Genomic DNA, 27,012 nt, shown 5'->3' with positions numbered 1-27,012 from the left:
CAGGCCTCAGGAGAAACCAAACCTGCTGGCAGTTTGACATCTAGCTCCCAGAGCTGTAAGAAAAAAACTTCTCTTGTTTAAGCCAACCAGGTTGCAGTCTTCCGTTCCGGCAGCCCAGCCCTGGCAAGCTAACAGGGAGGCTATTATAAACATAAGCCTGGAAAGGTAATCTGGGACCATTCTATAGAATTCCACAAAGCTGAGAAATTATGCATTCAATTCATTTTTCAATGAGAAGCCATAACAGGTTATGAGCTTGAGAAAGGGACGCTCTCGGTAACATCCAACCAGCAGATTGAATCATTGAAAGTAAAGCCACGGCAGAAAAAGGGGCGAAGTTGGGAAGGATTTTTAACACCAGTTACAATGAAGGAAATTGAATTGAAGTGACAAGTGATACTAGAAGGAGCTCTGGGCCAGCAACCAGAAGGTCGCGTCCAGCAGGGGCGCTGCTCTCCCGCTCGAGCGCTTGGTGGCCATTCAGAAGGCTCGTACCTCGCAGAGCTGTGATTTCAAGGTCTGTGATGCAGAAATGTTAGTACTGGTCATTTGCCTTTCACGGGATGGCGGTTGGGGTCAAACAAGAAAACTGCTGACAAAGAGTTTTAAAAATTATTAGAGGACTAGATTGATAGAGAGCCTGCATGTTCTTAGTGTTAAAAGAGACAATAAGGTTGTGGGGTCTAATCTTTTTTTTTTTTTTTCCATTTTCCCATTCATTTTTATTAAAGTTTAATACAATATATTGAATATAGTTCCCTGTGCTATACAGAAGAATTTATTAAAATCTATTTATATATATGGTGGTTAATACTTTCAAATTTCGAACTCCCAAATTTATCCCTTCCCACCCTCTTTCCCCCAGTAATCATGATTGTTTACTATGTCTGTGAGTCTGTTTCTGTTCTGTAGATGAGTTCATTAGTGTCCTCTTTTTTTCTTGCTTTAAGATTCCACGTTTGAGTGATATGTGGTATTTTTTCTCTTTCTATCTCACTTCACTTAGAATGATGATCTGTAGGTCCATCCATGTTTCTGCAAGTGGCATTATTTTTTTCTTTTTATGGCTGAGTATTATTCCAGTATAAATATACCACAGTCTCTCTATCCAGTCATCTGTTGATGGACGTTTAGGTTGTTTCCATGTCTTGGCTATTGTATAAAGTGAACACTGGGGTGCATGTATCTTTTCAAATTAGAGTTCCCTTTGCCCAGGAGTGGGATTGCTGGATCATATGGTAAGTCTGTTTTTAGTTTTTTGAGGAATCTCTAATCTCCTTATTTTAAGTAACCCCATTATTGCCTCCCCATGTGCTTTGTAGTAAACGAAAATCTAATGTCAAAGATATTTCTTTTTAAATAGTGTGAAAAGTATGCCCCACACATGAACAATAGAAAGTATTGAGTCTCTGATCAGTTACCTTTGGTGGGTTAAAGGAACAATAAGGCCAATGAGGAGACATGGCTAAAATCTCAACAATAATTTACAATGACTGTGTTTCATATCATTTAGAGGATACAAATTTTTTTTTATGGCACGGCACAAATTTACGTTGACTTGAAGCACAGCTATGACAAACCAAGGGCTGTCTTGTTTACATGTGTGTATTTTATATTCTTTTAGTAGTGATGGTGAAATGTTCACAGAAAAAAAGGGTGGGAGAGGACCCAAGCCCAAAGAAGCTGTCTCTTCCACAGCCTCTCCTCAACTCCTAAGAGACATCCGGACTTCCCTTCTTTGTATGTGGAGCTGTCAGTCACTGAATTAGGTGTTCTTGATGTTGAGATGCACTCAAAATTGACATTGTGCAAGAGAAACTGCCACTCAAAATGTCCGCCTGGCAAATGGAGCTGTCAGTCACTTGGAACACTCCAGTCTGTTGCATTTTCAATGAGATGGACTGGTGTGTACTGAGAGCTACCTCATCAGATTTAATAGAACTTAAAGTCTTGATTAACTCTCTAGTCTGCAGTTCCCCAAAATGTTTTCTTTTCAATGAAAATATACTTTTTATTTTCCAAAGCTTGTAATGACCAACAAGCAAAACCAGATGGGGTACGTGGGATACAAACTGCTAATGAAAGAGGATAAATAATTAGGCTAGCTGTCTACTCGACTTGTCACCACACGTCAAGTGGAATGGCGCATAGCCCACGATGAACACTGGCGCTCCTTTATTCACTCATCCACTCTGAATCTTAATGGTGTCCACTGGGAACCAGTCAATATCTTTTAAGTAAAACATTAATATGTTCAGAGGAAAGCGGAGCTTCAGAAGCCTCAGTTTCTCTCCAGGCTCTTGAGTAAAACGCACTGTCCTGTCGCGTTCTGGTCTGCCTGCTCCTTTGGAATCCCCGGCGCAGGCTGGCAGGTCTGCTGACATCTCTGCTGTTCGCTGGCTGGGTTGCTATAAGTGATGTTTCCCCCTTAATCATTAACTTAGTGTCTACAATTGACCAAGGCTACTTTAGCTTTAAAATATTGTGATAAAAGTTTTAAATTTGGGGGTGTTACTGGAATCTGCTTCTACAAAGTGTCCGTTACAAAAATTATCTAAGGTGAAGGGGTAGTATATTGACTTTCCAGACCTGCTTACTAGCAGACGGTTAAGAGATTAACCTGGAGCCTCCTTTCTAATGTCAGACAGCTACAGGCAACTTTGCCAGCACAAATAGGCCGGTTTGGAATTTTAGGGTGAGTTCCCCTGGCTCCTATATGCGCAGAGTAACAGCCTGGTTCTAAGCACTGTCATGTCCTGCCCTGAAATACTGACCGGCTGCGTTAATCTGTTTTGTCTGAAGTGCAGTTAACATCTAGGATGCAATTCCTTTAATTCACCACTAAAGTCAAGAGCCCGTGGTTTCCTTCCCAGAATTAAAAGCATCTCTGCCAGTCAAGCCCGAACGGAGAACCGGATGCAGGCGCCTCACCTGATTATGAGTACAGCTCGCCATTCCCACTAGTTTATGGTGTCTCTGGGCTCTGATTAGTGGGCTCTGACTGCTCTCCACAGCTCATTCTCTCTCTTCAGCCCCTTTCTTCCTCTTCCTTTTTTTTTTTTTTTTTCCCCAATTGATGCTATGGCTCTTAGTCAAGTTCCACTAAGTTATGGCAAGCAAACCCTGCTTATAATTGTTTTGATCAACTAAGTAAAAATAAAAAATCAATCTAATAATCTATTTCAAATGATCGAATCTATAAAATGCATTCACAGATTTCACAGTATTTTCTTTATTTTACTTAAGCTTCTAAGCTGTTTCTCTTAGCTATGTCTTCATCTCCTTAATAGATTAACAGCTCTGTGAGACAAGGCATGGTGAACATAACATAGAAGCTTTTTTATTGGGAGGATGGAGGCCTGTGACTTCTGATGAATCTACCAATAACATCTTGGCTGAATCTCATCAGAAATTTGCATTAGACTACTTTGATGTCCCTACCAGCTCTAGAAATTTAGGGTCTTATCTCAGTGAACAGAGAAGAGAGAAAATGTGGAACAAATTTTTTTCTAGGAAATTGGGAATTAGAGTGTGAATGAGGAGTGACAAAGCCCTGTCTAGACTGATGTTAGGGATTCTCAGTGGAGAGGTTCAAATGACAAACAACATGACATCGTGGAGAGATGTATCATGTGTATAAAATAAACCAAAATACCCTCAGTAAAATTGGCCCTGCCACTCCTACTTTGTTGAAGATACTGTTTTAATACTTCTGACTGTATTTTCCTTGATAGTTACCAGGTAGCATATGGGTTAGGTTTCCTAAAATAAAGACAAGACTACACCTTTGCAAACACATGCTGCAGATCCTCGTTCAGGCTCACTTAAGTAATAAAGCTTTGTTTCAAGAATTATGTAGACCTCTCTGTCAATTTAATTAGCTAAAAAATCGGCTACTCTGAGAGATACGGGATACTTATAATAAAAAAAACTGTCAAGTTTGGGTCATTAATATGCAAAACTGGAAAAGACATTAGAGGACAGAGAAGAAAGAAAAGATTAGGAAAAAACTTTTAATGGGAGGAAGACAGAAGGAAGATGGATACAAACAAAAGAAAAAGAATGCCTTCCTAAAAGCAGAAATGGTACAAGTAGATTTGGATAAAAAAATCAGAGACTTTTTTTGGAATCGAAAAACGTTTTTTAGAGGTGAATTACTTGTAACTCTTTGCAGACAGGGAAGTGAAGTCAAAGATAATGTAAAGTGTTTGAGCACATATAACAGCATAAGAACAGGGATTTTGTACATCTCGCTATACAGACACACCCAAGTGTCATCACTGTGGTGGTCAATTTGCTTTTTTAAAAAATATATTTTCATTAAAGTCTAGTCAGTTTACACTGTTGTGTCGGTTTCTGGTGTGCAGAAAAATACTTCAGCCACATGGAACATACATATATTCACTTTCATATTCTTTTTAACCATAAGTTACTACAGGATATTGAATATAGTCCCCTGTGCTTTTATGGACGCTTCGAGAGACCAACTGGAAGAAGATGAATTCCTTCTCAGCAGTCGATCATATCCACTTTCAGTCAATACATTAAGTGAAGTTGATTTGAGATTTGAGCAGAGTTAATCATTTCAGCCATGAATTTTAGAAATTCTTCTATAATTTCATTACTAAAGGCAAATTCAGTGGTTAAAATAAGTAGGGTTTTAATTTGAGTGTCTCTATTACACTTTTTCTTTTTTCTAAATGTCTTTTTCTTATCCATCTAATCTCATGCCTTTGGTTTTGGTGGCATGAAAAGGAAACATCATTTCAATTCAACAAAAACATTTTGGCATATACTAGCTAAGGTGACCATAGACTTTATAAATCAAATTGAATCAACTTTTAAAGATAGCCTTATATTGAAGTTTAAGTAACACATGATAAACTGCACATATTTATTTTAAAAATTATAAAACAACTTTAAAAAAGTTGTTCCTTGACACTTACTGAGATGAAACTGAAATAGAGCACTGTATAAATGTAGGGTATTCAGCCTAGAGATTTGACTTAAATATATAATAACTTTAGGGAACATCGATCATCTCATAAAGACACAAAAGAAAAAGAAAAAAATTCCTTGTGATGAGAACTCTTAGGATTTACTCTCTTAACTTTAATCTGTAACACACAGCAGCATTAATTCTATTAATCACATGAACATTACATTCCTAGTAATTATTTTTCTTAAACTGGAAGTACCTTTCCACTGCCTTCATCTAATTCCGTTCCTCCAATCCCCACCTCTGGTAACCACAGATCTGATCTATTTTCCTATGAGATTGTCTATTTTTGAAGTGTAATCGACCTATTAACACTGTGTTACTTCCTGTTACACAACATAGTGATTCAGTATTTTTATACATTTCAAAATGATCACCATGACAAGTCTGGTTCTAATCAGTCACTATACAAAGACAGTGTATGATTATTGACTATTTTCCCCACACAGTTTATTTTACCCCTGTGACTTATTTATTTTGTAACTAGAAATTTGTACCTCTTAACCTCCCTCACCTGTATCTTTTTTCCCCTCTACCCCCATCCTTTCTGAGAGTCATCTGTATTCTGTATCTATAACTCTATTTCTGTTATGTTGGTTCATTTGTTTGGTTTTTAGATTTCCCATATAAGTGAGATCACACAGTATTTTTCTTTTTATGTTTCAAATGAAATATACTATGCTACACTCAGCATAATGCCCTCTGGGTCTATAAATGTTGCCCCAAATGGCAGTATTTCATTATTTTTCATGGCTGAGTAATATTTCATTGTATATATATATATACCACATCTTCTTTATCTATTGATGAGCACACAAGTTGCTTTCATATCTTGGCTGTTGTAAATAATGATGTAACGAACATAGGGATGCATGTATCTTTTTGAATTAGAATTTTTGTTTTCTTCAGATAAATACTTAGGATTGAAATTGCTGGATCATATAGTAATTCTGTTCTCAATTTTTGAGGACTCCCCGTACTGTTTTCAAAGAAGCTGCACCCATTTACATTCCCATCAACACTGCATAAGGGTTTACTTTTCTCCACATTTTTGCCAGCCCTTGTCATTTGTTGTCTTTTTGAAAATAGTCATGACATGTGTGAAGTGATATCTCATTCTGGCTTTGATTTGCATTTCCCTGATTAGTGATGTTAACCATCTTTCTAAGTGCCTGTTGATCATCTGTGTGTCTTTGGAAAAATGTCAGTTCATGTCCTCTGTCCACTTTTTAATAGTTTTTTTTAAATGTTGAGTTATATGAGTTTTTATATTCTGTACATTAAACCCTTATCAGATTTGTTGTGTGCAAACATCTCTCCCATTCAGTAGGTGGCCTTTTCATGTTGTTGATAGTTTTTTTCACTGGGCAAAAGCTTTTTAGTTTGGTGTAGTCTCATTTGTTTATTTCTGCTTTTGTTTGCCTTGTCTGAGGAGACATATCAAAAAAAAAAAAAAAAAAAGATCACGAAGACAGATGCCAAAGAGGGTTCTGTATGCCTTTTCTAGAAGTTTAATGGTTTCAATCTACATTTGTCTTTTTTTTTTGTCTTAATAATGTTTTTAATTTATTTTTGCTCATGGTGTCAGAAAGTACCCCAATTTGATTATTTTTTACATGAAGATGTCTAGTTTTCCCAAGATGATTTAATTAAGAGATTTTCTTTTCCCCATTGTATATTCTTGTCTCCTTTGTCATAGATTAATTAAACCCATAGGAGTTTGGGTTTATTTCTGGGCTTTTTATTCTGTTCCATTGATCCATGTGTCTGTTTTTATGCCAACGCCATGCTGTTTTGATGACTGTAGCTCTGTAGTGTTGTCTGAAGTCTGGGAGGGTTATTCCTCCAGCTTTGTTCTTTTTCTTCAATACTGCTTTGGCAATTCTGGGTGTTTTGTGATTCCAAATACATTTTAGGATGATTTGTTCTAGTTCTGTGAAAAATGTCCTGGGTAATTTGATAGGGATTGCATTCAATCTGTAGGTTCCTTTGGGCAGTGTGACCATTTTAATGATAGTGATTCTTCCAATCCAAGAGTATGGGATATCTTTCCATTTCTTTAAGTCCTCTTTAATATCCTTAGTCAGTGTTTTGTAGGTCTCCATGTATAAGTCTTTTACCTCCTTTGTCAGATTTATTCCTAAGAATTTTATTGTTTTGTATGCAATTTTAAAAGAGATTGTTTCTTTATTTTCTTTTCCTGTTAGTTCATTGTTAGTGTAAAGAAATGCAACTTATTTTTGTATGTTAGTCTTGTATCCTGCTGCCTTGCTGAATTCTTTTATTAGCTCTGGTAGGTTTTGTGTGTGTGTGTGTGTGTGTGTGTGTGTGTGTGGAGCTGTTTACTGTTTTTGACATTATATTTTATACCCTTTTGGTTTGTGTCTAAGTGAACTATTAGTAAATATAGATGATTTTACTACCTTTGTCTTTTGACCCTCCTTTTGGCTTTATAAGTTGTTGATCTGTTACCTTTACTATATATATTTGCCTTTACTGATTAAAATTTTTTGTCTCTTAATTTTCATATTTCCAGTTCTGGTCTTTCTTTTCCACTTAAAGAAATTCCTTTAATATTTCTTGTAAATCTGATTTTGCGGCACTAAACTATTTTAGGTTTTACTTGTTAGTAAAACTTTTTCTCTCTCTTCAAATCTGAATGACAGCCTTGTTGGCTATAGTATATTTGTCTGTAGGTTTTATCATTTTGTCACTTTAAATATATTGGACCACTCCCTGCCAGCTTGCAGAGTTTATGCTAAAAAGTCAGCTGACAGTCTTATGGGAGTTCCCTTGTACATAACGAGGTGATTTTCCCTTGCTGCTTTTACAATTATTTCTTTATCTATTTTTATGCCATTTTAATTACAGAGAATCTTGTTGTGGATCTCCTTGGGTTCATATTGTTTGCAGTTCCCTATGCTTCCTAGACCCCCATGTCTGTTTTCTTTTCCAGGTTAGGAAAATTTCAGCTATTATCTCTTCAAATGACTTCTTTACTCTTTCTCTCTCTCTTCTCTTCCTGGGACCGTATAATGCAAACATTAGTATGCTTGATGTTGTCCCAGAGGTCTCTTAAACACTCCTCATTTTTTCAAATTCTTTTTTTTTTTTCCCTGCTTATCTTGTATCTTTCCCACGACTCTGTGTTCCAGTTCAAGGATCTATTTCTCTGTTTTATCTAATCCACTACTGATTCCCTCTAGTGTATTTTTTTTTAAATTCAAGTTATTGTGTTCCTCAACTCTGTGTGGTTCTTCTTTATGTCTTTCTTTAACTCTTCATTAAACTTCTTGCTGTGTTTGTCCATTCTTCTCCAAGTGCACTGGGCATCCTCACGAGCATTGCCTTGACCCCTGTATAAGACAGCTTACTTATCTCCACCTTGCTTAGTTCTCTTATGGGATTTCACCTTGTGCTTTAACTTGGAACACACTGCTTTGCTGCTTCATCTGTCCTAATTCTCTGCACTTGTTTCGGTGTGTTAGGTGGATTGGTTAGACTTCCTGAACTTTGAAAAGTGCCTTATGCAAGAGTTGACCTATGGGGCCCAGCGGCACACTCCCTTCTGGTCAGCAGAGCTGTACGCTTGAGGGCCGCTCCCTCTGTAGACTGAGTGGGCCGCTCTGTTGTGGCAGCGCACTGGTAAGCAGGGCTGGCTTCTGGCCCAGCTGGTTGTCAGGCCCTGCCTTGAGTAGAGCCTGCCAGCTGAAGCTGTGTTGCCAAGGGTCCTGGCGGGACTGGCTTTAGGGTCTGGCACTCTGAGGCCTGGTTCCAACCTGAAGGGCAGGGCTAGCTGCTATGGCACCTGACTGCGATGTCGGAGGGTCCTGGGGCTACTAGTGCTAAGGAAGGTTTTTCTGAAGTCCATTGCATTAGTTTGTGTCCTTCAAGAAGCAGACATCAAGATGCGATTAGACAAGACAGAGGTGCATTGAGGGGCAGAGAAGGGGGAGAAGAGAGCCTTCAGACTCTGACGTAGATGTATCACCTAGAGGAAGAGAGAGGGGAGAAGGGTTGGTGTGGGAAGAGCCTCTGATGCAGGAAGGCTGGGGCAAGGCTGATCAGAAGCCTCACGCCCAAGTCCCCTGTTGGAGGAGTAACATGTCCTGCTGGATGGGCTTGCTTCCAGCTCCCATGGTGCTCTGTCATCGCCTGGGAGCAGTCAGAGGAAGCAGGACCTTGGTGAAAATATGGGGGACCCAGGGGATAGCAGCTGCAGCTGTCAGTCAATTATGCTGTCTGCAACAGGAGAGCGAAGCAGAGGGCTTTTGCATATTTGCAATATAAATACCCACAAGCACTGTAGGAAGACTGAGGATTCCTTCCAACAATATGTGAAAATAAAATGAAATCTAATCTTTTGAAATGAAATTCATTCTAAAGCCAGGAATAAACTGTATGAATTATTTAAGTTATTTTCTGGGCTGCAATTTCATTACTATACAAATCTATATTGTGATCTAAGAGTTGATGAGATTTTAAGAGCAAAATCACAGCTGGAAATGAAAGATGTTCAAACTGCATGAGTGTTATTGAGCACGTACCAGACGGTTATGTAGAAGCACTATTTAGAAGTCAATCTGTAGGTGATGCTGACTGGTGATAATGATAGTGTACTCATACACAGAATAACTTCAGCCATCTAATTGCTCTGCTAGAGTCACATGATAAATGTACCTGGATACAAATCAATGGGAAATGGTCCCCAGAATGAAGCATTGAAGAAAGTCTTGTGCACTAAAGAGAATAGTGCTTGCAGGACACAGCCAGAACTAATGCTGACATTAGAGCACAGAGTCGAGGCAGCAGAATTCTAATGATAAAAGTGGCTCTGGTAGATGAATGAGCTACTTTCTGGCTTAAAAATGTGCTATTTTGGCAGGTGCCATTAGGCTCAGAAATACTATCTCTTCCACAGAATGACTCTCTATGTCTTGGAGTAGAAGAATAAATGCCTGCTCCCTCTACTGAAGTCCCAACTCAAACCGAACCCCTGCATCCATGCAGTCAGAAATCCTAACAGGTAAACCCATGCATCTCTCTTTCTCAAGATCTTTCACAGAGAGAAATATGGATAATGCTGTGGGGAAAACATCACTTACAAAATAGGACACCACAAGATGCCCATGGCTTCCCTAATGAGGTTAATGAATGACAACCTCTCTTTTTTTCACTATCTCTAAGATGGAAGTAGCAGTTCATGGCCATTTTTGTTTTTGAAACAAACAAAAATATCTATAGCAGAGAGATGAGAAATGTACATGGCATCTATTACTTATAAATATATTATTAAGTTAATACAAATTACAAATACAATAGTAACACCTTTTAATTAAACAGATACTGGTCTTGAAGTTCTGCATCTTTTACTCACAGCCTTAAAAATAATCACTTCTTTTATTTAAGATCTTATATAAAGATTGAGTTCTCCTTTGACTATAGCTATAAATTGTTGTCACATAAATTTACAATTCCAGAGGCAATAAACCTTTATTGACTCATGGGTTTATTCAACATTTCTTCCCCCAATATGGATAGCGAGACAAAACCTAGGTACCAAATAGTGCAATAAGAAGTTAATGTAGTATATATTATTTTTATTTTTGAGCTGTAAGACATCCTATCACACACTTTGAGAAAGAATTCCCATGTCTGTTTAGGGCTTTCCACCTCCCTCCGTTATAATCAGGATTGTGGTTCCTAGCAAGTTACTCTAATCCAGACCCAGTAATGGAACTTACGAGCAATGATTATGAACCAAGCATCTCATTCTATTCCCTGACACAAGATGGCTTGGGGACGCATACATGCTCCTACCAGGTCAGTCAGAGACAATGCAAGTATTATTCTTTTTATTGAGGTAATGTTTGATTTACAACATTATATTAGTTTCAGGTGTACAACACAGTGATTCCAAATTTTATAGATTATACTCATTTTATGGTTATTATAAAATATTGACTAAACTCACTGTGCTGTACAATACGTCGTTGTAGCTTATTTATTTTGTACATAATAGTTTATACCTCTTAATTGCCTACCCTTAACTTGACCTTCCCACTTTTTGTCTCCCCGTTGGTAATTGCTAGTTTGTACTCTCTGTGAGTCCACTTCCTTTTTGTTATGTTTGTTAGTTTATTTTTTAGATTCCACATATAAATAAAAATATATAGTGTTTGTCTTTCTCTGTCTGATTATTTCACTTAGTGTGACATCCTCCCCGGTCCATCCATGTTGCTGCAAATGGCAAAATTTAATTCATTTTTATGACTAAGTAGTATTACATTATATATATGTGTGTGTGTGTGTGTGTGTGTTTGTATAAACCACATCTTCTTTATCCAATGATCTGTTGATGGACACAGATTGCTTCCATACATTTTCTATTGTATATAATGCTGCTATGAACATTGCAGTGCATGTATCTTTTCAAATTAGTGTTTTCATTTTTTAAAGATATATACCCAGCTCTGGAATTGCTGGATCATAAGGTAGTTCTATTTTTATTTTTTAGAGGAACCTTCATACTGTTTTCCGTAGTGGCTGCATCAATTTAAAATCCCACCAAGAGTGTACTAGGGGTCCCTTTTTCCCACATCTTCACCAGCATTTTCATTTGTGGTCTTCTTGATGATAGCCATTCAGTGTGAAACGATACAGCATTTTGATTCTGGTTTGTATTTCTCTGACTAGTGACATTGTGCTTCTGTTCATCTGCTTGTTGGACATCTGTATGTCTTCTTTTGAAAAATACCTATTCAAATCTACTGCCTATTTTTAAATTATTTTAAAAATATGTATTTGTATGAGCTCTTCATATATTTTGGTCTATCATTTGGTACTATTTGCTCCCATTCTGTAGGTTGTCTTTTAATTTTGTCAATTTCTTTGTTTGCTTTTTTTGTTTGTTTGTTTTTGCTGTGCAAAAGCTTTTAAGTTTCATTAGGCCCCATTTGTTTATTTTTGCTTTTGTTTCCCCTGCTTTAGAGACAGATCAAAAAATACTGATATGATTTATGTCAAACAGCATTCTGCCTGGTTTTCTTCTAGGAGTTTTATTGTTTCTGGTCTTAGATCTTTAATCCACTTTGAGTTTGTTTTTGTAAATGGTTATAGATAATGTTCTAATTTCATTCTTTTACATGTGGCTGTCCAGTTTTCCCAGCACCAGTTTTTGAAGAGATGGTCTTTTCTCTACTGTATATTCTTGCTTCCTTTTTTTGTAGATCAATTGACCATAAGTGTGTGGGTTTATTTCTGGGGTTTCTATGCTGTTCCATTTATCTAGTTGACTGTTTTTTGTGTGTGCCAGTACCATACTGTTTTGATTACTGTAGCTTTGTAGTATACCCTGAAGTCAGGAAGCATGATTCCTCCAGCTCTGTTCTATCTCATTGTTCTGGCTACTTGGAGTCTTTTGTATTTCCATACAAATTTTAAAATTATTTGCTCTAGTTTTGTGAAAAATGCCATTGTATTTTGATAGCAATTATATTGAATCTATAAAGTGCCTTGGGTAGTTCGGTCTTTTAGAGTATTAATCCTTCCAATTCATGAACTTGATACTTTGCCTTTGTTTGTGTCATCTTCTTTCATCAGTGTCTTATAGTTTTCCAAGAACAGGTCTTTCCCCTCCTTAGTTAGATTTATTTCTAGGTATTTTATTCTCTTTGATGTGATGGTAAATGGAATCATTTCCTTAATTTCTCTGATTGCTTGTTGTTAGTGATAGAAATGCAGTAGGTTTCTGTGTATTGATTTTGTATCCTGCAACACTGTCAAATTCATCCATAAGCTATAGTAGTAGTTTAGTAGCATCTTTAGAATTTTCTATGTAGAGCATCGTCTGCCAACAGTTACAGCTTTACTTCTGGCTTTCTAATTTGGATTTCTCACTTCTGACTGACGTGGCCAGGACTTTCATCACTACGTTGAACAGAAGTGGTGAGAGTGGGCATCCTTGTCTTGTTCCTGATCTTGAGGAAATGCTTCCAGATGTTCACCACTGAGGGTGATGTTAGCTTTGGGTTTACCGAATATGGCCTTTATTATGTTGAGTTATGTTCCCTCTGTACCCACTTTGTAGAGAGTTTTTAATATAAATGGATGTTGAATTATGTCAAAAGCTTTTTCTGAGTTTATTGAGAGAATTGTAGGGTTTTTATTCAATTTGTTTATATGATGTATCACGTTGATTCATTTGTGCCTATTGACCCATCCTTGCATCTTTGGGATAAATCCCACTTGATCATGTTGTATGACCCTTTTAATATACTGTTAATGCGGTTTGCCAATAGTCTGTTGTGGATTTTTGCGTCTACTTTCATCAGTGATACTGACCTGTACTCTTCTGTTCATGTGTGAGGTCTTTGTCTGGTTTTGGCATCAGGGTGACACTGTCCTTGTAGAATAGGCGTGAAGGTGGTCTTTATGCAGTTGGGGAGGACAGCTTGATAAGGACAGATGTTAACTCTTCTCTAAACGTTTGGCAGAATTCACCTGTGAAGCCATCTGGTCCTGGACTTTTGTTTGTTGGAGTATTTATTTTTTAATTACTGATTCAATTTCAGTGCTGGTAATTGGTCTATTGACATCTTCTACTTCTCCCTGGTTCAGTTTTGAGAGATTGTACATTTCTAGGAATGTATCCATTTCTTCTAGGTTATCCATTTTCTGGCATATGTTATAATTTTCTTTCATTTCTAATTTTATTCATGTGGACCCTCTCTCTTTATTCACTAGTAATTCTGCTAATTTTGTTTATCTAACCAAAGAACGACCCCTTAGTTTTATTTATCTTTTCTATTTTTTTTAAAGCTTCTATTTCATTTATTCCTGCTCTGACTTTTATGATTTCTTTCCTTCTACTACCTTTGAGTTTTGTTTGTTCTTCTTTTTCTAGTTCCTTTCGGTGTAAGTTTAGGTTATTTATTTGAGATTTTTCTTGTATCCTGGGGTAGGTTTTATTGCCATGCACTTCCCTCATAGAACTGTGTTTGCTGTCTCTCATAGATTTTGGGTCATAGTGTTTTTGTTCTCATTTGTCTCTAAGTATTTTTTATCTCTTCTTTGACCCATTATTTGTTTAGTAGCATATTTTTTGGCCTCCCGCGTATTTGGGTTTTTTGCTGTTTTTTTTCTTGCAGTTGAGTTTTACAAGTGTTGTGGTCAGAAAAGAGGCTTGATATGATTTCAGATTTTTTAAAATTTACTGAGGCTTGTTGTGTGATGTAGCATGTCATCTACCCTGAAGATTTCATGTGTACTTGAAAAAAATGTCTATTCTGATGACTTTGGGTGAAATGTTCTTTATATTTCTATTAAGTTCACCTGGTATAAGTTATCATTTATAGCCAGTGTTCCCATATTGGTTTTCTGTCTAGATGATTTGTCCATTGACGTAGTGGGGTGTTAAAGTCCCTACTATTATTGTGTTACTGTTGATTTCTCCCCTTATGTATGTTAACATTTGGTTTATGTATCCAGGTTTCCAAAGTTAGGTGTATATATATTTACAATTGTTATAGCATCTTCTTTGATTTATCCCTTGATCATTATGTAATGTCTTTCTTTGTCTCTTGTTATAGCCCTTGTTAGAAAGTCTATTCTGTCTGATGTAAGCATCACTACCCAGCTTTCACTGTACATCCATATGCTTGGAACACATTTCCCATCCCCGCACTTTCAGTCTGTGTGTATCTCTAGGTCTGAACTGCTCTCTTGTAGGCAGAGTATATATGGGTCTTGCTTTTGTAACCATTCAGTCACTCTGTGTCTTTTGATTGAAGCATTATCTCACTTAGGTGTAAAATATTTATTGATAGCTGTGTACCTAGTGACATTTTGTTAATTGTTTTGGGGTTGTTTTGGATTTATTTATTTTCTTTTTTCTGTTCTCTTCCATTGTGATTTGGTGACTGTCTTTAATGTTGTCTTTGGACTCCTTTCTCTTTTATTTATTATTTTTGTTTTTTTTATTTTTAACATTTTTTTATTGATTTATAATCATTTTACAATGTTGTATCAAATTCCAGTGTTGAGCACAATTTTTCAGTTATACATGAACATATATATATTCATTGTCACATTTTTTTCTCTGTGAGCCACCATAAGATCTTGTATGTATTTCCCTGTGCTATACAGTATAATCTTGTTTATCTATTCTACAATTTTGAAATCCCAGTCTCTCTCTTCCCACCCCCCCACCCCCTTGGCAACCACAAGTTTATATTCTATGTCTGTGAGTCTATTTCTGTTCTGTATTTATGCTTTTTTTTTTTTTTTTTTTTTTTTTTTTAGATTCCACATATGAGCGATCTCATATGGTATTTTCTTTCTCTTTCTGGCTTACTTCACTTAGAATGACATTCTCCAGGAGCATCCATGCTGCTGCAAATGGCATTATGTTGTCGGTTTTTATGGCTGAGTAGTATTCCATTGTATAAATATACCACATCTTCTTTATCCAGTCATCTGTTGATGGACATTTAGGCTGTTTCCATGTCTTGGCTATTGTAAGTAGTGCTGCTATGAACATTGGGGTGCAAGTGTCATCCTGAAGTAGGGTTCCTTCTGGATATAGGCCCAGGAGTGTGATTCCTGGGTCACATGGTAAGTCTATTCCTAGTCTCCCTTCTCTTTCTTTGTGTGTATCTAGTATAGATTTTTGGTTTATGGTTACCATAAGGTTGACACATAATGATTGATCTATCTTTCTGTCTGTCTGTCTATCTATCATCATCATCGTCATCATCATCATCTATCTACTTTTTTTAGTTGCTGATTTCTTAATTTCAAACACATTTTGAGACAACCCTGCATTTTTACCTCCCTCCCTCATAATTACTGTTTTTGAAATCCTCGGTGCATCTCAACTGCTTATTGTGTATATAGATGACTTCTCTTCTTTTGTCTTCTAATCTTTTTTTTACCAGCTTTGAACACAGCTGTTTTGCTCCCTTTACTGTATATTTGTCTTCACTGATGAACTTTGTCCTTTTATGATTTGAATGTTTCTAGTTGTGGTCTTTTCTTTTTCACTTAGAGCAAATCCTTTAACATTTCTTCTAAAACTGGTTTGGTGGTGCTGATATCTTTTACCTTTTACTCATCTGTAAAACTTTTGACTCTCCATCAAATATGGATGAGAGCCTTGCTGGGTAGAATATTCTTGTTTGTAGGTTTTTCTATATTATCATTTAAAATATATTGCCCCACATCCTTCTGGCCCATGAAGTTTCTGCTGAAAAGTCAGCTGACCCTCTTACAGGAGTTCCCTTGTACATGACTAGCTGCTTTTCTCTTGCTGCTCTATTTATCATTAATTCTTTCCATTTTAATCACAATGTGTCTTGATGTGGTCCTGTTTGGGCTGATCTTCTTTGGGACTCTCTGCTTCCTGGAGCTGGATGTCCTTTTCCTTCCCCATGTTAGGGAATTTTTTAGCTATTGTGTATTAAAGGATTCTCTCTGCCATTTCTCTTTCTTCCCTTTCCGGGACCCCTGCAATACGAATGTTAGTGTGCTTGGTGTTGTCTCAGAGGTATCTTAATCTGTCCTCACCTCTTTTCATTCTCTCTTTTTTTTTTAATGTTCAGCTTCAGTGATTTCCACTATTCTGTCCACCTCACTGATTAGGGTCTCTGAATCATTTAGTCTACTGTTGATTCCCCTTCGTGTATTTTTCAGTTACTGTATTTTTCATCTGTTTGGTCATTCTCCTTGTGTTCTAACTCTTGGTGAAGACCTTCCAAGTTTTCTCTCTGTTCATCCATTCTTCTCTCCAGTTCTTTGATCATGTTTATTATTATTACCTTGAGCTCTTTCTCAGGTAAATTGCCTATCTCCATTTTGCTTAGTTCTTCTGGGGTTTTTATCTTGTTGCTTCTTTGAAACATGCTGCTCTGTCACATTGTTTAGCCTAATTTGCTATTTTCATTTCTACGTACCTGGTATGTTGGTTATGTTTCCCGACCTTGTAGAGGTGTCCTTTTACAAGAGATATCCTGTCTGTCCCAGCAGCACACTCCACCCTGACCACTAGAGAGAGATGCTCTAGGGGTGCCCTCCTTGTGGGCTTCATGGGCCCTCCTGTGGTGGTGGGCTGTGGCTGTGAGTGGTCTCACAGTTGTGGCTGGCCTGTGGGCCAGTTGGCTGCCAGACCCTCCCTTGTTTGGAGGTTGCTGGCCACTGGTTGGTGGGGCTGGGTCATAAGGCAGCTGGCTGTGGAAACTTAGGGAGTCCTGGGGCTAGTGTTGGCTCACTGGTGGGTGGAGTCAGGGTCCAGGAGATCCCAGGGCTGTGCCTGCCCACCGGTGGGTAAAGCCAGGTTCTGCATCCCACTGTCAGGCAAAGCTGGGCCCTGGAGTCTGGCTACAGGGCCCCTGGGTCCCAGAACTGGTGTCTGACCACTGGTGGTTGGAGCTGGTCCCTGACACAGATGGCGGTGGTGTCTGTGGTGTCCCAAAGCTTGTGTTGTCCAGCTGGTGAGAGGTGCTGGATCCCTCGTGGCTTGTTGAGGGGCCCAGAGTGTCTTAGAGCTGGTGCTGGCCAGCTGGTGGGTGGGCTGGGTGCTGCCATTGTAGGCTCCAGGGCCAGTTTCCCAGGGGTGATGCCCACCCACTAACGAGTGAAGCTGGTCTTGAGCCTAAAGCAGGCTTGCTGGTGGGCAGGTCTGGGGCCCAGGAGGCCCTGAGACTGGTGTCTGTGCACTGTGGTTTGGGGCCATGTCCTGTGCCTTTTGATGGACAGGGCCAAGCTCAGTGTTAGCTGTGGGCTCAGGGGTCGTTAAGGGAGCCTTTCTGCTGGTAGATGGTCTGACTTTCCCTCCAGTTCATTACTATGTGCCGAGGAGCCCCCGTACTGGTGCCTACATGCCATGAGCATGGGCAGGGGTGGGTCCTGAGGCTAATAAGCCAGAGGGAGGGTTCCAAGGAGTCTGCCAGACATGTTCACATGGTGCAGTGAGCCCCCCAGAATGGCTGCCATTAGTGTCTGGTTCCCCAGGGTGACCTCCAGCTGCCTTTTGCTTCTGGGAGACACTTTGAAGATAATCATTGCTTCTGACTCATGCTCCTTTCAAATGACTGCTTCTGCCCTAGGTCCTGGGGCCCGTGAGATTTTTGTATGCTCATTTTAAGAGTGGAGTCCCTATTTGAGTCTCCCAAAAGTAAGCCCCACTGGCCTTCAAAGCTAAACTGTCTGAGGGCTGGTCTCCCCAGCACAGGACCCCCAGGCCAGGAAGCCTGATGTGGGGTTCAGACCACTTGTCCTCTGGGCAGAACCCCAGCAAGTGTAATTATTCTCCCCCTTGTTGGTCACCCATCTCCGTGTATGAATCTTCAATACAACATGACTCTGCCACTTCTGTTTGCCTTGTCATTTCTTCTCTATGCCATCAGTTAGAGAAGATCATTTCTGGTAGGTTCTGGTTGAGGGTAAAAAAGGGTCACCTGCCATATTAGTAAACATGTTGATGTTGTGACCATCAAGCCATCAGCCACCACAGCTGCCCCCAGCTGTGTTCCCTGAGGGGATTCAGGGTGAAGAAAAACAGGACACTGGCCCTAGATGGTGAGCTGTGCACAGCAAAGATTTCAGTGAGCCCAGACTCTTGCATCTTCCCATACATAGAAAAGTGCTGATTTTCTTTTTTTTTTTTTTTAATTTTTTAAACTTTAGTTGGTGGGTTAGTAGGTGATTGATTGATTGATCTGAAGGTACTGAGGATTGAACCCCAGACCTTGTGCAGGTTCAGCACATACTCTACCCCTGAGCTACACCCTCCCCCTGCTTTATATTAATTAACAGTGATATTCTGATGTTCCTACTACCTGGTGTTTTGTTTCTTGTTTTTGCATAAACCCCTATAAACCCTGACTCCTTCCTTGCCCCTTCAGAGCCTTCCCTCAGATCTGTCTGAGAGGCTGCCTCCTGGCCTTAGGTCCTCAGCAAGTCCACCAAATGAAACATAATTCTCAGCTTTTAGGTTGTGCATTTTATTTTTCAGTTGACATGGTCTTTTTTTTTTTTTTTTTTTTTTTTACTGATAATGGTTCTATAAATAGTTGTAATTTTGGTGTGCCCAGGACTGAAGATGAAATCAAGGTCTTTGTACTCCGCCACCTTGGAAATCCCCAATGTAACTGCTTTTGTCTGGGCCTTTGGGAGAGTGGATTTACTTTCTCTTGATAAATATAAACTTGAGAGGATGTACTAACGGACCTGTTCCTGTCATCTTGTTACCAGGTGGGACCTGGAACTGAAGCTGACACAGAGGAAGACAGAGAAAGAGATAGGGAATAAATTCAGCCCCAAACATGACCCAGTTAACCAGGACAACAAAGCTGGGGCTAATTCTCTTACTACGTACTTCAGTAATGTCACTCAATGAATTCTCCTTTCAGTAAGTTGTTTTGTGTCAGATTTTTATACCTGCAACCAGAAGTGTCTTGACTTTCAGATTCCCCAACAGTGGCGTACGGGTAGTGGTAGGAAATAGTACATTGAAATAATAAAGTAACTGGAGGTGGGCCTGAAACCCACTTTGTTTAGCGTATCATGTTAAATATGTCACTATTCTTCCTTGGCAAGTGCAATAATAATGAAATGAGTTAGCAGTACCGACAGTAATAGGAGTAAGGTGCTTGACAAGACTTGGGGTACTATGTTATACCAAACGTTCTTTTCTCAAGTGTGTGTGATCTGAGCAAGCTCTTTGAGGGACTCACAGTTCATTCAATCATTTAACAAGAGTTTACTGAGTGTGTACTAAGTAGGTATTGTGTTGGTGAGAACTGCAGAATTCTCAGCGTGTAGCTACTCTGTCCAGACCCCTCAGTGAGAGACTTGACCAAAGTGCAGCGTGGCTCCCAGCAGTCCAGAAGGCCGTGTCTCTGGGATGAGCCCACCCCCTCATCACATGCAGCGTTTGCAGGGAAAATGGAGGGGGTTTGCCCTGAAAGTTGGGGCTACCAAATAAAGCAAGTCTGTACCAGCATTCGCATACAATGAGTTAGTCTACACTTGCTGATTCAAAGGAAAATTCAGCCAGACCTGTTTGAATAGCACCTTTTAAGTCATCGGGAGCTGAAGAAGGGGGTTTGGGCTGCCTGGTTAAGTTTCTCCTCCAGATAATTTGCAGCAGGAGGCTGGTAGTCTGAAGAAAGGAAGAAGGGCTGTGCCCCCTAATCCTTGGCCGCTTTGCGAGTTAGTCATTCTCTGAAAGCAGGCTGTTAAGGAAAAGGTGGTATTTAGCAAAGTAGATGAGATCATTATTTGGTGAGACAAAATTTACTTAGATGATTCCTCGTGAACACAGTAAGAAGCGAAGCAGGCCAAGCTTTACTTTTCACCCTCAGGGCAGCTGCCCCCACGCACGCTCTCCTCGAAGACATCTGCAGAAACAGGGCAAGCGCTGCTGTTCAGACCGAGTTTCTGTCTTAAAGTTAAGGGGCAGCTGCTTCTGTTTGGAAAAAGATAAGAAGAGTATAAATTTCAAATCATGTGCTATAAACCCCCCTGAAGCTCAACAATTCCAACAGCATGAGACGCTGAATGTTTTTTCTTTCCTACAGATCCCTATAACAATGGCTCAGTTATTCCAAAAAAGCATACATAAAGTACGTATTATTTGTTAAGATGGTGTTATGTACTGAGATGTGAGATAATGGCATGTGACATCTTTTGCCTTATGAAACGGACATTGTGTGGGACCAGGCATCCAATTATATATGTTAGTAATTGAAAGTGATAACCATTGTAACAAAAGTATAAGAAAACTAATGTGGGACCACTGACCCAGGGTCGAGTGGGAAGACACTGGCTTTATAGAATGCAGGGCAACAAGGTGAACTGGAACAAGCCCCTTATTAGTGAGGAGGACCCTGGTATAGCATATGGACAGAAGCTGTATGAGAAAAGGCCTGGAAGGATGGAAGGACATTGCTCATTAAAAGCAAAACAAAGCAAAAACAAACAAAAACAGTTGTCTGAGGCAAGCAAAGGAAAACAGTGTCATGACAGTTTCTATTCTATCATGACGAAGAACTTAAAGAGTTGTATTTAATTCTCTGCTCTTCATAAAATGCAGAATAAAGAGGGAAGAAAAATTCCTTTACTGAAAATGGAGAGGGATATAAAAAAGCAGTGTATTCTATTTTTAGGAACACATTCTGGAGGCAGCCTCTGGGTTCTGACTGAGCACCTGCACTTCCATGTTCTGTGACCTAAGGGCAAGTCATTCAACCAGTCTGAACTTTGGTTTGCCCATCTATAAGATGGGCATGATTACGTTACTCCCTTAACAGGTTATTTTGGTGTATTGAGCCAATACATGCAAATCCTTTATACTTTGCCTGGAAAAGAGTGATTCCATGTAATGTCCAGTCTTTATTTTTGTCCCCAAACCTCATCCACTAGTTACTTTATAGATTATCACTCCACCTACTGGTGTATGGCTCTTGGTACTGTTATCCATTTATTTAGAGTTAAACTATGGTTTTTGTATATGTAAGCACCATGAGTGATCATTTCCCGCCTTGCAGCAGTGGCATGACTTTGTATTTCTTTTTGTCAGAGGCAAGCAGACGGCAAAATAGAAAGTTAAAATCATCTGTTTAGACTTTTGCAAAGCCAAAGACCTTTGCACATTTCCCAGGAGTAGATGGACTGCCTTGAGATTACCTGAAGGCATCATTTCCCCTAAATGAGGGAGCAGCATCTGGAGTCCATAGCAGGGCTGGCGTGGGGAACAGTCTGTTCTTTCCCTCCCAGCAGCTCAGCTAAGGAGGCAGAAATGCCCACAGACTGACTGGAGCTTGGGGAGGCACACTGAAGCCTGTTTGGCTGGCCCAGGAATGGCAGAGGATAAGCCTACCCGGGGGGCATCCTGCATCCTGGGGGTGCTGTCTTTGTGGCAGCCTGTGTGACTCTGTACCAGGGCAGTCCTGCCATTGCAGCTACTGACCTCTCCCAGAAGCTGGGTGACATCCCAGGGAAGTGAGATGCCAAGAGATCCCTGGAAAGACTGAGGCCCTTTTTGGCCTGCCAATCAACAGAACTGTGGTATCAGATTTGTCCCTGAGTTATGCAAAATAAGGTGACCTGACTTTTTCACCTCAGCTTATGGCTACATACTAGCTATATATTGGTTATAAATGAAAATAAAGAATTTCAGACAAATCCAGTTAATTATTTCTTTCTCTGTTTTGTTCTTCTTCTTGTTACAAGTAAGAAAATAAGGCAAAACTGGGAAAGCTGGCTCAGGTTTTCAAACTAGTCCCTTAATTCAGTTAAAAGAAACTCAAAGGTCACAATACCCAGCAGAGGTGACGACAGATCTTGGCGCAGTCTGTACACTCAGTCTGTCTTCGTTCTCCTCCATTCTCACTCTGAGACCCTTTCAGACCATCACCGGCCTCCTTTCTCTTGCCTTTAGGACACCAGTTTTTCTCCCACTGCTCACTCCTTACCAGAAGTCTTTCTAAAATTTCCCCTTTCCATTTTGGTGATAACCCTAAGCATTCATCACTAATCTCTCTCTTACGGGTTTGATCTGATTATCGAATTAAAGTAATTCAGAGTAAGGTTTGAGAGAATAAAAATTTCTCACAGGACCTTTGCTTTTTGTTAATATGAAGGGAATGAGAGTTGTTAGAAAGCACAGGGAAGTACATTTAACCCAGGGCAGCATCTTTGGGGCCTGCCAACTTAATACTAGTGTTTGAGGATTTCAAATATGTGAGATCAGAGTAAAACTCTGGAAGTGAAAACTCTCAGTCTGTACCTTGAAGCTCTTACAATTAAAACAATCAAGCCAGCAAACATTATTTCAAGTACATTAGCTCATCTGATCTTCATGATAACACTGTCTGTAGGCAGGCCTGCTCTGCCATCCTTAAATAGCTAATATCAGTTGCTTGTATCTCTTAACGTTATACATGCAAACTTTTTCTGAACTCAAAATTTTAGGTACTTTTTTTTTAACTCTTCATTAATGCAATCATAATTATTAGTTTTAAAGATTTTTAATCATTTTCCGAAGTGTAAGAGTTTTAGGTAAAATTCATTGTCCTCTGGCTTATATTTGTTTTCGTATTCTTTTTCATTGTAGGTTACTACAAGATATTGAATATAGTTCCCTGCGCTATACAGAAGAAGCTTATTGTTTATCTATTTTATATGTAGTAGTTAATATTTGCAAATCTCAAACTCCCAGTTTATCCCTTCCCACCCCTAACCAACTATATTTTGGAAAAAGTGTTTACCTGTATCGTCAGTACTTCATGAGGATTTAAGGTGATAATGTGAATAAAAGCAATTAAAAAGAAAAAAATATTGTCAAGAAACTCATTTTTTTTGTGTGATTACAAGATGTATTGATATCTCTGAACAACATTTGATACTTACTGAACAGCAGATGATGGACAACAAAAGGGTACCACCATGAAGTTTAGTTCTTTAGTCTTTAAAGCTGAAACAGTAGAGTCTTGACCATCTTGACCATATGAAATGAATGGGTTAAGCTATGATGGAAGACCACCACTCAATACTGTTGGATAAAATCAATCAAATGTTCAGGGGACTTGGCTACTAGCTTGATTTGGAAAGAAAAAAACAAGCTAACAAACTAGCAATGTATCAACAAACATAAAAGGAAAAGTGAGTGATTTACATAGCAAGTTGAATTCCATTTCACTCTTTCCTACTGGAGTCAGTTGAGAAATTGTTGTGCTGGAGGGACCTGGGAGAAATTCATTTTGCAGTGGGTGGAAGTTGGAATGGCAAAACTCATTATGAGATAGACACCCTGCCTGCATCTCCACAAATCTTGGTGTACAAAACCCCAAATTTATGGATCATCTATTTTGGATTTCCAAAATTCAGAGCAGTGTTTCATGCAGAAAAAAATACTCAGAGGCAAGTGACCTGTTGACTAGATTTCTTCCTCTCATGAAATATGTAACCTAAGGCAAGTCATTTAGCCTCTATCCATCCCAGCTTCCTTATCTGAGGAAATTAATAGAAAATATTTGCTGCATCTACCAGGAGGTGTTACAATGTGGACTTGACTCACCCCAAAGGTAGCAAAAATGCTCAGTTTGAAGCATGAAGGGCTCTTTGAGGGACAGAGAACCTAGCTTTCACAGCAGAATGAAGCCATCAATAGACACATTGAATATTAAAATTAATCTAGCTCTCACAAGTGAAGTATCTAAGATACACAGACTGATGGCTTTTCCAATAGTGCAAGTTTTAGGTAAGCCACCATCACAGGGACTATTTGAGTTCCAGGTCTGTAAGAAATAAACTGGGGCTGAAGGCAACACTGATTAAAATTCAGATATGCATGAAATGCAGAGCCTTCTCTTTAGGGGTTCTGATTCAGTAATACTGGGGTGGATCTAAAAGTTTTTTTTTTTTTTTTAAAGAAATTCAGTGCCTTTATTAGAATGGTGTTAGTTTTTAAATATACCAATTTTGATAATCAAATTATTCATTTTTAAATAAGAAATGGCACCACAGAACTGCAATAATGGTCCAACAGTCTTTACTTTTCCTTTAAAGCAAGGAACAGAATGTGAATAATCACAAAGCACTAGCAGGCATCAATTAATCCAAGATACTAGCTTCTTAGTCCCCAGAGCAGTTGCAGAGAAAAGCACTGGGGGGCAAAGGAGGACGGAAGCGATTCATAATAACTGGAATCCTGTGAGTGTGTGTGTACACCAAGTCTCATGGGCTATTTTTTGAATTTATCCTTTACTTGGTCACTTTTTTCCCCCTCAAATACTAGTTTTTCTTTGACTTTTTTTCCCTTAAAGTATAAAAAGTATGAAATATAAACAAGCTCTTGCACTGCACACTTCCAAGTGTACAATACGAGCATTTTAGAGCTATCCACATACCGATAAATCCCATCAAATCTTGGATAATTCAATAATATACAAAATACCAGGGCACAGAAAGAACTAAAACCCACTTCTTTTTGTTAAACATAAGATGCAAACATTCAGCCTTAAGAAAAACACTTAATCATTTTGGATCTCCTCTACATTCACATGTTGATATACTTATTAAAATCTTCCTGTATAATTATGTTTGGTCTTATTATTTCAAGTCAGGTTTAAAACCTCAAACCCAGCCATCCAGACAAAACAGGTAATCAGAAATATTACTTCTTCCCCACCTCCCTAACCCCAAAAACTATGAAGCCAATTTTACGACATGACTCCAAACACTGGATTGTGATGACAAATGCTAGGTCCAATTTTTCATGATGCTTTTTGGTGTGGCATGCTTGGCAGAACTCAGGCGTGGAAGCCGGCATGGGTCCTCCAAACCAAACAGCATATCACTGCATGTGGTGTGTAATGACTTGTGCATCAATAGGTTTTGGCTTCAGTCTACCACCACCCAATTCCTCATTTAATTTCAGCCTGGCATCTACAGTTCTTTTTAAATCTCTTTGCAAACATCATCCAAAGTCCCTGAACACGGTTGAATCTCCAGAGAGGACAATGTTCTTGTAGAGAGGGTGTCTGACATCAATAGGACAATTCTGAATCACTCCATCTACAACTTCTGAGATGGGATGAGTAAAGTCTGGATTAGCAAACTCTGGACAACAAAGAATTTCAGGTCCCAAGAATCTCTCCTACCCAACATCAACGGAAAATTCTTTCTTTGAGACAGTGTTGATCCGTCTGTATCATACTTGTCAAATTCTTTTACTAAATCTGGGCAGACAAAAGTACAGCGCTCCTTTACTGCCTCAGCACTTTCCAAGGACTGCTCTGGGGGAATTCCTACTTCTCGGTCTCTCAGTAATTGCCAAATAAAATACATGCTATCTTGTCCTGCGATTGGAATGTGCTCGATACAGCTGCCAGTCACATACCCTTCAGCCACAGGGGTGACGTGAGTGACACCGTCTCCACTGTCTATCCCCGTGCCTGTCCGCGCCCGTTCTCCTCCTTGTCCAGAGGCCCAGGAAGCAGCGGCGGCAAGAGCGGCCCGTGCAGCAGTGCGCAAGCCTGCAGTGTCCAAGGGCTCAGACTCAGCAGCGCTCTCCCTGTTTCCTGAAGTGCTCCGTGGAGGTTCAGTCAAGAGAAAATAATGGCCTCAGGTTCTGCCCTTAAATGTGTAAAGATCACTTGATCCGCAAACCTTTCCATCAAGCCCCAATCTTCCACGGTACCACGGTGGGCTGACCGCTTGGTTGCAAATGCAGGCTTTTCTACTGCTTCATCACCAGTGAGGAAGTCTAGGTCGTCAGCACCTTTCACCACCCTCCTTTGAGCCTGATCACCCACTTTTGCTGACTCCTTAATAGCAATACAAGCAGGGATGGTAAACTGTGGTTCTGTATTTCCAGCATACTCTAGTTTTGTATACCTGGTGCCACAGTCCACCACACAGGCTGGCAGCCGTCCCACCGTCTTCCTCCACGCCTGCTGCCGCCACTGCCACCGTCTGCTCCATGCTGGTTGTGGCCAGGGATGGGTGGCAAAAGGTAGAAGCTACCTGACCATCCAGGGCCGGCGCCCTCTCCGTCGGGGGGCGGGGGAGCCAGGAAGCCGAAGCAGCAGCGAGAGAGCAGCAGTAAAAGGTGTATTTTTAATAAGCATTCCAAATAATTACATAGTAGGTGGTTCAAGGATCACACTATGAGAAGCACATCTGTCCTACTTGTCTTGACGTACAAACAATAAATGAACTGTGCCGTAAATCATTACAATGATGTTGTATTTATTTACCATCACTGGAAGAAGAATGACTCTGTACAATTATTTTCCAGATAACTGAAACTTACTTTTAAAAACTGAGATTAAAAAAAATTAGTGAGTTTTTAAAAATGTAGTGCTAATATTTGGCCTTCTAACTGAACTCCCAGTCTGAATATCATTCCTATGATTATAAATTTCACCATGAGTTGATGCAGTAATGTCCCTCAGTGTTATGAAGGCACACAGTGAAATTCACCTATATGCTTTAAATGACCCTTGCTG

The 27,012-nt window shown here is 39.4% G+C and overlaps 1 long non-coding RNA gene and 1 pseudogene across 3 annotated transcripts; one reads left to right on the top strand and one right to left on the bottom strand.

The window, feature by feature from the left end:
- Positions 1 to 1,216: 1,216 nt before the first annotated feature.
- Positions 1,217 to 23,336, top strand: LOC106728452. 3 transcript variants are annotated; one of them, XR_004314999.1, is made up of 4 exons: positions 1,217 to 1,238; positions 19,250 to 19,406; positions 20,578 to 20,622; positions 23,115 to 23,336. It is a non-coding gene; the product is annotated as an uncharacterized LOC106728452 (long non-coding RNA). The 3 variants fall into 3 exon arrangements; XR_004315000.1 differs by lacking the exon at positions 1,217 to 1,238 and adding an exon at positions 11,473 to 11,493; XR_004314998.1 differs by lacking the exon at positions 1,217 to 1,238 and having other exon boundaries at positions 18,685 to 19,406.
- Positions 23,337 to 25,029: 1,693 nt separating this feature from the next.
- LOC106731004 lies at positions 25,030 to 26,477 on the bottom strand (annotated as a pseudogene).
- Positions 26,478 to 27,012: the final 535 nt, after the last annotated feature.

The sequence above is a fragment of the Camelus ferus genome, chromosome 24, assembly GCF_009834535.1.
Source record: "Camelus ferus isolate YT-003-E chromosome 24, BCGSAC_Cfer_1.0, whole genome shotgun sequence".
Taxonomy (NCBI): Eukaryota; Metazoa; Chordata; class Mammalia; order Artiodactyla; family Camelidae; genus Camelus; species Camelus ferus.
Note: the sequence above shows the minus strand (reverse complement) of the source record. Positions and strands in the feature narration are given on the sequence as shown.